The sequence below is a fragment of the Lithobates pipiens genome, unplaced genomic scaffold (genome assembly GCF_037356315.1).
Source record: "Lithobates pipiens isolate NorthernLeopardFrog02 unplaced genomic scaffold, aLitPip1_a1.2 Scaffold_4, whole genome shotgun sequence".
In the NCBI taxonomy this organism is placed as follows: domain Eukaryota; kingdom Metazoa; phylum Chordata; class Amphibia; order Anura; family Ranidae; genus Lithobates; species Lithobates pipiens.
Window position 1 is genome coordinate 197,630 of NW_027507852.1, and position 10,676 is coordinate 208,305.

Below are 10,676 nucleotides of genomic sequence, written 5' to 3' on the forward strand. Positions count from 1 at the left end.
TTTTCTTTTGTTTGTTCACTTTGTTGCATTTGACTGATTCGAAAATGTATCGATTTGAGCATTTCGAAAAAAACGCAAAATTAGAAGAAAATTAAAAAATTACGAATTCCAAATGCGAATTGAACGAATCAAACAAAATACAAGCATAAACCACAGAAAGAGGGCTTAGTTTATGCACAGGAATCATAACTAGCACTGTGGAATTTTTCTTTTTCAAAATTCTGATTTAAAGCAGACCTTCCCTAGAAGTTTGATATTTGGGGCACTGTAATACAGCTAAAAAGCTGCACAAATATGCAGTTAACTCCTCATACCCCTAAATAACTGTACAAACTCCCTATATTATAGTCCACTCAAACAACTTTCACAACAAACATATACTACAAGGGTTATTTCATAGTATTTCATCAATGGTAATTTTAAAGAATAACTGCTTAAGGACCAGCTGCCGTCATTATACTGCGGCAGGTTGGCTCTCTTGGGCGAATCGGCCGCTTTAAGAGCTGGAGCCGATGCGACACTGGAGCTGATGCAGCTGGTGGTCGTGATTTCCATTGGCCACCCACGATCGCTCCACAGAGAGACAGAACGGCTGACATCCCAAGTCTCCCGCTGTCACTCAGCCACAGACAGACAGGAGCATCCTGAGCGGCCAAATGCTTTGTCTGTGACTGATTGACAGGCGGGTTTGGCTACTTCATGAGTTATTTTTTTTGTTGTCAATCAGGTCGATTCAGCAGGGAAGGAGGTGGGTGGGCGGAGGCAGAGAGAAGACTATGATCTGCAGGCTGTAGCAATTAAAAGAAAATAAACTTTCCCCTGTCAAGTGGACTCTTTCTCCCCTTTCGGCTGCCGCTGCACAGTGATCTCCTGTGCGACAAGTACATGACAGTCTCAGTCTGCCCAGCAGATTGATATAGAAGAGATGGGGACTGTCATGTACTTGTCGCACAGGAGATCACTGCCTGCGCAACGGCAACCAAAAGTGGAGAAAGAGTCTTTTCTCTGCCTCCACCCACCCCCTTCCTTCTGGGAAATTCTCTGACTGGGATGGCTCGCCAGCACCATTGCAGACAGACCCCAGGGCCAGCAGCCAGACCCCAGGACCAGCAGCCAGACCCCAGCTCCAGAAGCCAGACCTTGGCCCCAGCAGCCCGACCCTTGGCCCCAGCAGCCAGACCCCAGGACTAGCAGCCAGACCTTGGCCCTCGCACCCCAGCTCCAGCGGCCAGACCCTTGGCCCCAGCAGCCAGACTACAGGACCAGCAGCACAGCTCCAGCAGCCAAACCCTTGGCCCCAGCAGCCAGGCTCTAGCAGCCAGACCCCAGGACCGTTAGCCCAGCCCCAGCAGCTGTGTGATCAGGCTGCATTTCATTGGGCACTGGTAAGGCTGTATTTCATGAGCACTGCTATAGCTGCATATAATTGGCACTGATCATGCTGCATTTAATTAGCGCCGGTATGGCTGCATTTTATTGGGGGGGGGGGCGGTGTCGCCTCCCTGAAATGAGTTTGAAACCTCCCTGAAATGTTTTTTTGCAGGTTGGGATGTCTGGAACGGGGATCTGTCAATGTAAACAGACAGATCCTCATTCTGACAGGGAAGTAGAGAGAGATCTGTTGTTCCTAGTGATTAGGGACAGTGATCTCTCTTCTCCTCCAGTAAGTCCCATCCCCCCTCAGTTACAAACACCTGCCAGGGAACACATATAACCCCTTGCTCGCCCCCTAGTGTCAACTCCTTTCCTGCCAGTGACAGTTACACAGTAATCAGTGTATTTTTATAGCATTATCACTGTATACATGTCAATGGCCCCAAAAATGTGTCAAAAGTGTCTGCTCTGTCCTCCATAATGTCGCAGTCCTGCTAAAAATCGCAGATCACCGCCATTACTAGTAGAAAAAAAATAATAAAAAATTCATAAATCTATCCCTTATTTTGTAGAAGCTATAACCTTTGCACAAACCAATCAATATACGCTTATTGCGATTTTTTACAAAAAATATGTAGAAGAATACATATTGGCCTAAACTGATGAAGAAATTTGTTTTTATTATTTATTTATTTTTGGATATTTATTATAGAAAAAAGTAAAAAATACTGTTATTTTGTTCAAAATTGTTGCTCTTTTTTTGTTTATAGCGCAAACAAATTTAAAACACAGAGGTGATCAAATACCACCAAAAGAAAGCTCTATGTGTGTGAAAAAAAGGACATCAATTTTGTTTGGGTACAACATCGCATGACCGTGTAATTGTCAGTTAAAACGACGCAGTGCCGTATCGCAAAAAATGGCCTGATCATTAAGGGGGCAAATCCTTCCAGTCCTTACGTGGTTAAGCCACCCTTTTACAATTTGTTGGCACAGCCATTTATGAAATTATCCCATTTAAATAGTTGTATATCTACGACAGATGCCTAATCTATTCTACATTAGCATTTATATGTGTGTGTTTTTTTACCACATTTATATGTTGTTTTTTTTTACTAAATATGCCACTTTGCATTCAAAAGAATGAGGGTCATTACAAATTACATTAAAACAAATGTGTGCTTTGCTGGCTCTTACTTTCTATGCAATACCAAGGAAAGCAGTGCTGGGGCAAGGTTCTTTGGTACCCAAACTCAAGATTCAAAAATGCAGGCCCCTTCCTAAAACTGATGGTACTTGAATGTCCAAAATTCACTTGCGCAAAAACGACTTCTCTACACTGATCCAAGGGTTTCCACATCTTGCTTATGTTTACAGATAGGTTTCACGTTGGATCTATGACAGCCCACATTTTTTTAGTTTTCAGTGTCAAGAAACTGAACTAAAAAAAATCACCAAAAATATTACATTGGCACATATATTTTGATTTTGTATCTAAACGTAGCATAATATAATTAATATAGGCTATGATTGGTGGATGGAAATTGCATTTTCATTATTTAACAAAACTGACTTGCAAGTTAGCATATGCGTTGATTCTCTATTTTATATCAAATAGGATCCTTCCCACTACAACCTGTCACTTACTGTAAAGAATACCGCAAAATTAAATCAGCTGGCAATATACTTTATCCCACGAGTGCCACTTAAATGTTTTATTTTCTCCATGTTTTGTTATGACAGCAATAATAAATAATCTCAGAAGAATATCCTCTGTGAATATCCTTTTTCCCTTGACTCCGATAACTGGTCTTTAGGGAAATTAGAGAAACACTGTAGCTTACTGGAACGTGGAAGACTAAACATTTTAAACAATAAAATAATTGTTTTTCATTTACAGCAGTAGTGCTTTGTGGACCTGTATTTAAAAGTGCACTAATAACAAATATATTGAACTATATTTATGCAAATATCACATATCTATTGGACTTCCTATGATAGGAAGGTGGAGACAGTGCACACAACAACTCTTAGGAGGAAATGTATAAATCAGTGAATGTTACATTCACAAAAAATTCTCTGTAGGTACATTTTCTTTCTAAATATGCCCTAAATATGCCCTTAAATGTAACACAAAGATAAAAAGTTTCATCTATCTTCATAAAATAAAAAAGAAGAATTCCAGGTATGCCATTTTTTACTTAGCGCCATTGGTCCAGCTTTGATCAATGTTACTCAAATAGCATACTTGTGACATTCCTCTAAAAGCTGGAAATATTGATCAAGCATTGTTAATGATGACTCCAACTACCCATATTGGAAATTTTCTTTGGTCAGACCATGCCCCAGTATATATGGAACTAAGGTTAATTGAATATAAGAAACCATTAGGGACATGGAGGCTAAATGATAACCTGATTAAGGATAAAAAATGTGAAAAGGATATTCGACAGGCCATAGAAGAATTTCTGCAGATTCATGAGACAGACGAAACAGCAATCCTTATACAATATGAAACATTAAAATGTGTATTAAAGGGACTGTTCATTAAACACAGTGCTAGATTAAAAAAAAGAAGAAGAGTATAAAATAACACAATTATTGGGAGAAATCTCAAGATTGGAAAAAATACACAAACAAAATAGTAAACCAATGGATAAAATAATGCTAAATGATATACATATTGAATTACAAAAGTTGTTTGATGAACAGTCCTTGCAATTAAGGGATAAAAATAGAGCCAGGTCTTATCAATATGGGAAAAAGACCGGAAAAGTGTTAGCTAGAATAATAAAACAACAACAATCCACAACCTCCATAGTAAAAATCTTAATAAACTTCTGGGGAAATAACATATGATCCTGGAGAAATCTCCAACACATTCCACACATATTACTCTAAATTATATAATATAAAGGCAAAACAAGTAAATAAGGAAGAGGGAAAAAAATAGAGAAGAAATATGTCAATATATTAAGGAAACAGCATTACCTACACTAAAGAAACAATGGAAGAGTTAGAAAAAGAAATAACAACAGAAGAAACACAAAAGCTATATCAGCACTGGTCCTGGGCAAAAGCCCAGGCCCAGATGGATACGCCCTAAGGTTCTATAAAATATTTCAAAAGATAATTACACCTATTCTAAAAAAAATATATAATTCCATATTGGTCTCGCAAACTTTTACATCACAAGGTATGGAAGCATATATCTCGTTCATCCCTAAACCAGAAAAGGACCACATATTGTGTGGTAATTACCAACCAATTTATCTTACAAATATAGAAGTACATCTATATTCTAAGAATATTACTAATAGGTTGGCAAGTATTTTACCTAAACATATAAACATAGATCAAACTGGCTTTACAATGGGAGAGAAACAAGGGATAATATAATTAAAACATGTACATTAGTAGAATATGCTCAGAAGACCGCCAGCCCAGCGTGCCTTCTGTCGATAGATGTTGAAAAAGCATTGGACAGGGTGGGATGGCGGTTTTTGGAAGAATCCTTAATTCAAATTGGGATTGGAACAGAAGATGCTTAGTAAAATCATGGCACTATATTCCAATCCAAGGGTAAAAATATGAACTAATGGAATGCTCTCTGAATACATAGAAATAACAAATGGCACTCGACAAGGATGTCCCTTGTGCCCATTGTTATATGTGTTAGTATTGGAACATCTTACCACAGCAATGTGGAAGAATGGGGATATTCAAGGGATAACGGTTAAAGGAAAGGAATATAAAATGGCGGTGTATGCGGATGACTTGTTAGTATATGTCGCTAATCCAATTGTTACTATACCAAATCTCATACAGGAATTTTAAAAATTTGGGAGCGTAAGTAATTTTAAAGTTAATCAGAAATATTAAATATATCTCTATCAGATAAAGTGCAAGAACTTCAGAGATTACATAGACTCATATAGAGCAGAATGTTATTGCCATCTAGGGATGAGCTTTGAGTTCGAGTCGAACTCATGTTCTACTCGAACATTGCCTGTTCGCCTGTTCAGCGAACAGTGAACAATTTGGGCTGTTCGCAGCAAATTCGAAAAGCCGGAACACCCTATACAAGTCTATGGGAGAAATCTAAAGTGCTAATTTTAAAGGGTAATATGCAGGTTACTGTTCTAAAAAGTGTTTGGGGACCCGGGTCCTGCCCCAGGGGACATGGATCAATGCAAAAAAAGTTTTAAAAACGGCCGTTTTTTCAGGAGCAGTGATTTTAATAATGATTAAAGTGAAACAATAAAAGTGTAATATTCCTTTAAATTTCGTAGCTGGGGGGTATCTATAGTATGCCTGTGAAGGGGCGCATGTTTCTGGTGCTTAGAACTGTCCCTGCACAAAGTGTCATTTGTGCAGGAAAAAAAGTCTTTTAAAATCACTTGCGGCTATTGTCGGGTCCCGTAATACTATATATATTCATTCATTCATTGATAAAAAAAATAAAAAATAAAAAAAAATAAAAGCGTGGGGGTTCCCCTAAATTCAATTACCAGGCCCTTCAGGTCTGACATGGATATTAAGGGGAACCCCGTGTCAAATTTAGAAAAAAAATGACGTGGGGGTCCCCCTAAAAATCCATAACCAGACCCTTCAGGTCTGATATGGATATTAAGGGGAACCCCGCATCAAATTAAAAAAAAAATTGACGTGGGGGTCCCCCTAAAAATCCATATCAGACCCTTTATCCGAGCACGCAACCTGGCAGGCCGCAGGAAAAGAGGGGGGGACGAGAGAGCGGCCCCCCTCCCTCCTGAACCGTACCAGGCCACATACCCTCAACATTGGGAGGATGCTTTGGGGGTCTGTGACCCCTCAAAGCACCTTGTCCCCATGTTGATGAGGACAAGGGCCTCATCCTCACAACCCTGGCCGTTGGTTGTGAGGGTCTGCGGGCGGGGGGCTTATCAGAATCTGGAAGCCCCCTTTAACAAGGGGACCCCCAGATCCCGCCCCCCCCCTGTTTGAAATGGTAAGGGGGTACAAAAGTACCCCTACCATTTCACAAAGAAAGTGTCAAAATGGTTAAATAAGACAAACACACTTTTGAAAAATTCTTTATTAAAAATAAAAAAAATTAAAAAAATATTCCAGCGGTGCTAATCCACTCTTGTTATCCATCATCATTATCCGTCTCCTGATGGCTCCCCCCAGGGATTTTATAAAAAAAACTCACTTTTTCCGGATCAAAGAAGCAGTGATGAGAGAAAACCCAGATCTGGAAATAGATGGTCTCAAGATTCAAATATTTGCTGATATCTCCTTCTACTATCTACTTCTTTTTTTCTACATTTGCTGAGGGTAAAACAATCTTACTGAAATTGGGCTTCATTTCTCATAGTCCTTCATCACAGAACCGGCTTGGATCCAGGGATTCCTCCTCCTCCAATCTCCCCTCTTTGGTCAACTAAGCCAACAAAGAAATCAGCCTCTTCCTCTCATGCATCTTGAGAACCTGCTCCATACAGCTGGATGGACTTTTCGTCTAGTGCGGCGGCTTCTTATGCTGCGTACACATGGCCGGACTTTTCGACAGCAAAGGTCTGACGGAAAGAATCTGTCGTACAATTCGACCGTGTGTGGGCTTCATCGGACTTTAGATTTAGAACATGTTTCAAATCTTTCCGATGGACTTGAGTCCGGTCGAAAAATCTGTTCGTCTGTATGCTAGTCCGATGGACGAAAACCGACACTAGGGCAGCTATTGGCTACTGGCTATGAACTTCCTTATTCTAGTCCGGTCGTACATCATCACGGTCGAATCAGTCAGACTTTGGTGTGATTGTGTGTAGACAAGTCCGATTCGTCGAAACTCAGTCAAAGTCTCATAGAATTCAGTCCGTCAAAGTCCTGACGTGTCTACGTGTGGTCCCGTTATGGGACATTAGCCGCTGCTTCTACCTTTTTGCTAAAATTGATGCAACATACATCTGCTGCCTAATGGTTCTAGCTGGCCTTGACATTTTTAGTTAATTGCGGTTAATATACATGGGGTTTTTTTTGTTTTGTTTTTCTCAGGTTGGACATTTTTAATTTAACGTACATTCCATTATATTTTATGTTAGGGTTAGTCCACTATGCAGCTCTATTAGTTCTTCTGGGCAGTGTTATGGGACCAAAAATGCACTCTCCTCACTTGAAGGACTCTTCCCATCACTTGCTTTTGGTGAAGACTCCTCCGCACTCTAAGCTTCGTCTTCGAAGTGTGTGTGGTTTTTTTTTTTCTCTATTTTTTCTACCACTGTTCTTTCATGAGGGTTGCCTGGAGATTCTCCTGGTGTTTCTGGATTCAGAAGTTCGCAGATCAGTGGGTGAGTCTGTTTATCAATGATTGGCTGACTGTTTCCTATGTCTAGTGTAATGTCTGCCTCCCAAAACATCCACATGCTCTCCCATTATATTCAGGGTTTCCGGTCACCCGCTAAATGGATTAAATCCTTTACACACTACCGATCTTTGGGGGCAGACATTGTTGCTCTCCAGGAGACGCACTTTACCTTCCTATTTACCCCTTGGTATCTCCATAGAGACTAATCTATCCTCTTTGCTACTATGCAAATGCGTCAAAGAAAAAGAGGGGAGTGGCCCTCTGCTTCCCTAGACGCATATCATTCATTGAAAACAAAGTTCTTAGGGACAAAGACGGGCGTTACCTTCTAGTTAAAGGTCATCTGGGGGAAAAATTGGTTACTTTCCTAGTTTAATACACTCCCAACACCAATCAAACTGCATTCTTTCACTCCCCCTTACGGTCCATGGCTCCTGAATTTGAAGGTGAAGTAATTTTAGCAGGTGACTCTAACCTAGCCTTGGATCTTAAAGACAAATCACACACTGTGGGGCTCCGATCCCCTCCTAAACAGAGTCACAATTTGCACAACTGCTTTATCATTATGATTTAGTGGATGCTTGAAGGGAAGCAAACCCCACCGCTAGAGATTGCTCTCATTCTGCAGGAGCACATGGACATTACTCCTGTATATATTTCTCCTCTTGGGACTGTTGCCTAAATTCATTAAGTCAGCCAAGATATTATCTACTTCCTGGTCGGACCATGACTCAGTTATGGTTCAGATCTCGGACCTCACCAGTAGGGCAACAAATCTACATTGGCAATTGAATGAATCTCTCCTCAGTGATGAATTTCATTGTCTTGAGATTTCTAACTATTTATAAACTTACTTTGATATTAACATTCCAGGAGACACATCCCCTGCTATTAACTGGGCCGCACACAAAGCTTCTGTCCGGGGGAGCCTTTATTCAATTGTCCTCCAGACTCAAAAAAGCTCACACTGAATTGATCTCTGCCAAGACCAGGGAGTTTGAAGCTTTAACTAAATAAAATAAACACTCTCCATCCCCTAATCTATTTTTTAAAATGGAACAATTCCGCTTGGAACTTAATATCTGCCTTACCACTAGGGCCAAGAAACAACTACAGTGGATGAATCACAAATTTTCACTTGGACTGCCCAGGTTCTTTATTAGCACACAAGCTTACTCGTAGGCACTCTCACCTGGAACTCCTCAAAATTAGACTGGCAGGAGGCCATCTCTCTCAGGACCCCCAAAAAATTATTTGGGAGTTCCACAATTTTTACGCTGTATATGGAAGTCCTGGGGACGTTGCCCTTCCATTAGAGAATTCTTGGGGCATCTCCCCCTCTTGTCCATCGCAGATGATCATAAAGACCTTATGGACCAACCTTTTACGGGCGAGGAGATCTGCGATGCTATCAAAACACTCTTACTCCATAAATCTCCTGGCCCCGATGGTCTTCCTCCATCTTTATTATAAAAAAATTTTCAGACAATTGGTTCCACATATGGCTCTTTATTTTAATTCCCTGCGAGATGGAGGTACAGTCCCTTTGCATGAAAATAAAGCATATATTAGTGTTATCCCTAAACCAAACAGGAACCCTACTGATGTTTGTAACTACCGCCCAATTTCGCTAACAAACTGCGATTTAAAGATACTTACAAAAATGTTGGCCTCTCATCTTAATACCTTTTTATATTCATAAAGACCAATCAGGATTTATAATGGGATGTCAGGCCCTAGATCAAATTCATAGATCCATAACCCTGATCTCAGTGGCGCGTTCCAACAGGGATGCTCCACTCACCCGGGAACTCTTGCTCCTTTCACTGGACCTTAACAAGGCCTTTGATAACCTAAATTGGAACTACCTTTTGGTCACTTTTGAGACCCTAGGGTTAAGTCCTAAGTTCCTTTCCCTGCTGAAAATGCTATATAATATCCCAGTAGCCCAAGTTTCCATTAGAGGTCATAAATCACCACTATTCCCTGTCCAGCGGGGTACTAGACAGGGATGCCCACTTTCTCCTTTATTATTTGCATTGCCAATAGAACCCCTAGCTAGTGATGGCCTTGCGGTTCGTCCGGCAGTCAGTTCGCGGCAAATTTTGCATGTTCGCGATTCGCCAAATCGGCGGACTTATGGCGCTGTTCGCGCGGCGGACATATGCGTTTACCCTGTGAAAGAACTTTGACCCATGATGACACATCCATCATGGGGTACAGGACAGCCAATTGAGACATTTCAGCACATGGACAATTGGAAATTCCCCCTAGCTTATAAATAGACCTGATCTGGCGGCCATTTTACATTCTGTCTTTTGTCAGTGTAGGGAGAGGTTGCTGTGTGGAGCAGGGACAGACTATAGTGACACAAATCACTAGCTATTAGGTCCACAAAAGTCCTTTTAAGGACTGGTATAGGTGTACAGTATATAGGGTTCTGTTGCACTGCTGCTGACTGCTGTGCTGCTGATTGCTGAGTGCACTGTTGACCGATTCTGCAGCTGTCTTTGTCAGTGTAGGGACAGGACGCTGTGTGGAGCAGGGACAGTCAGTTTAATCACTAGCTATTACTATTAGGTCCAAAAAAGTCCTTTTAAGGACTGGTATAGGTGTACAGTATATAGGGTTCTGTTGCACTGCTACTGACTGCTGTGCTGCTGATTGCTGAGTGCACTGTTGACCGATTCTGCAGCTGTCTTTTGTCAGTGTAGGGACAGGACGCTGTGTGGAGCAGGGACAGTCCGTTTAATCACTAGCTATTACTATTAGGTCCACAAAGGTCCTTTTAAGGACTGGTATAGGTGTACAGTATATAGGGTTGTGCCTGTATAATATACTTTCTTTCAAATATAGAAAGCCTATTATACTTGACTGCTGACCGATTCTGCAGCTGTCTTTTATCAGTGTAGGGACTGAGGGACCGTCTGCAAATCACTAGCTACTAGGTCCACAA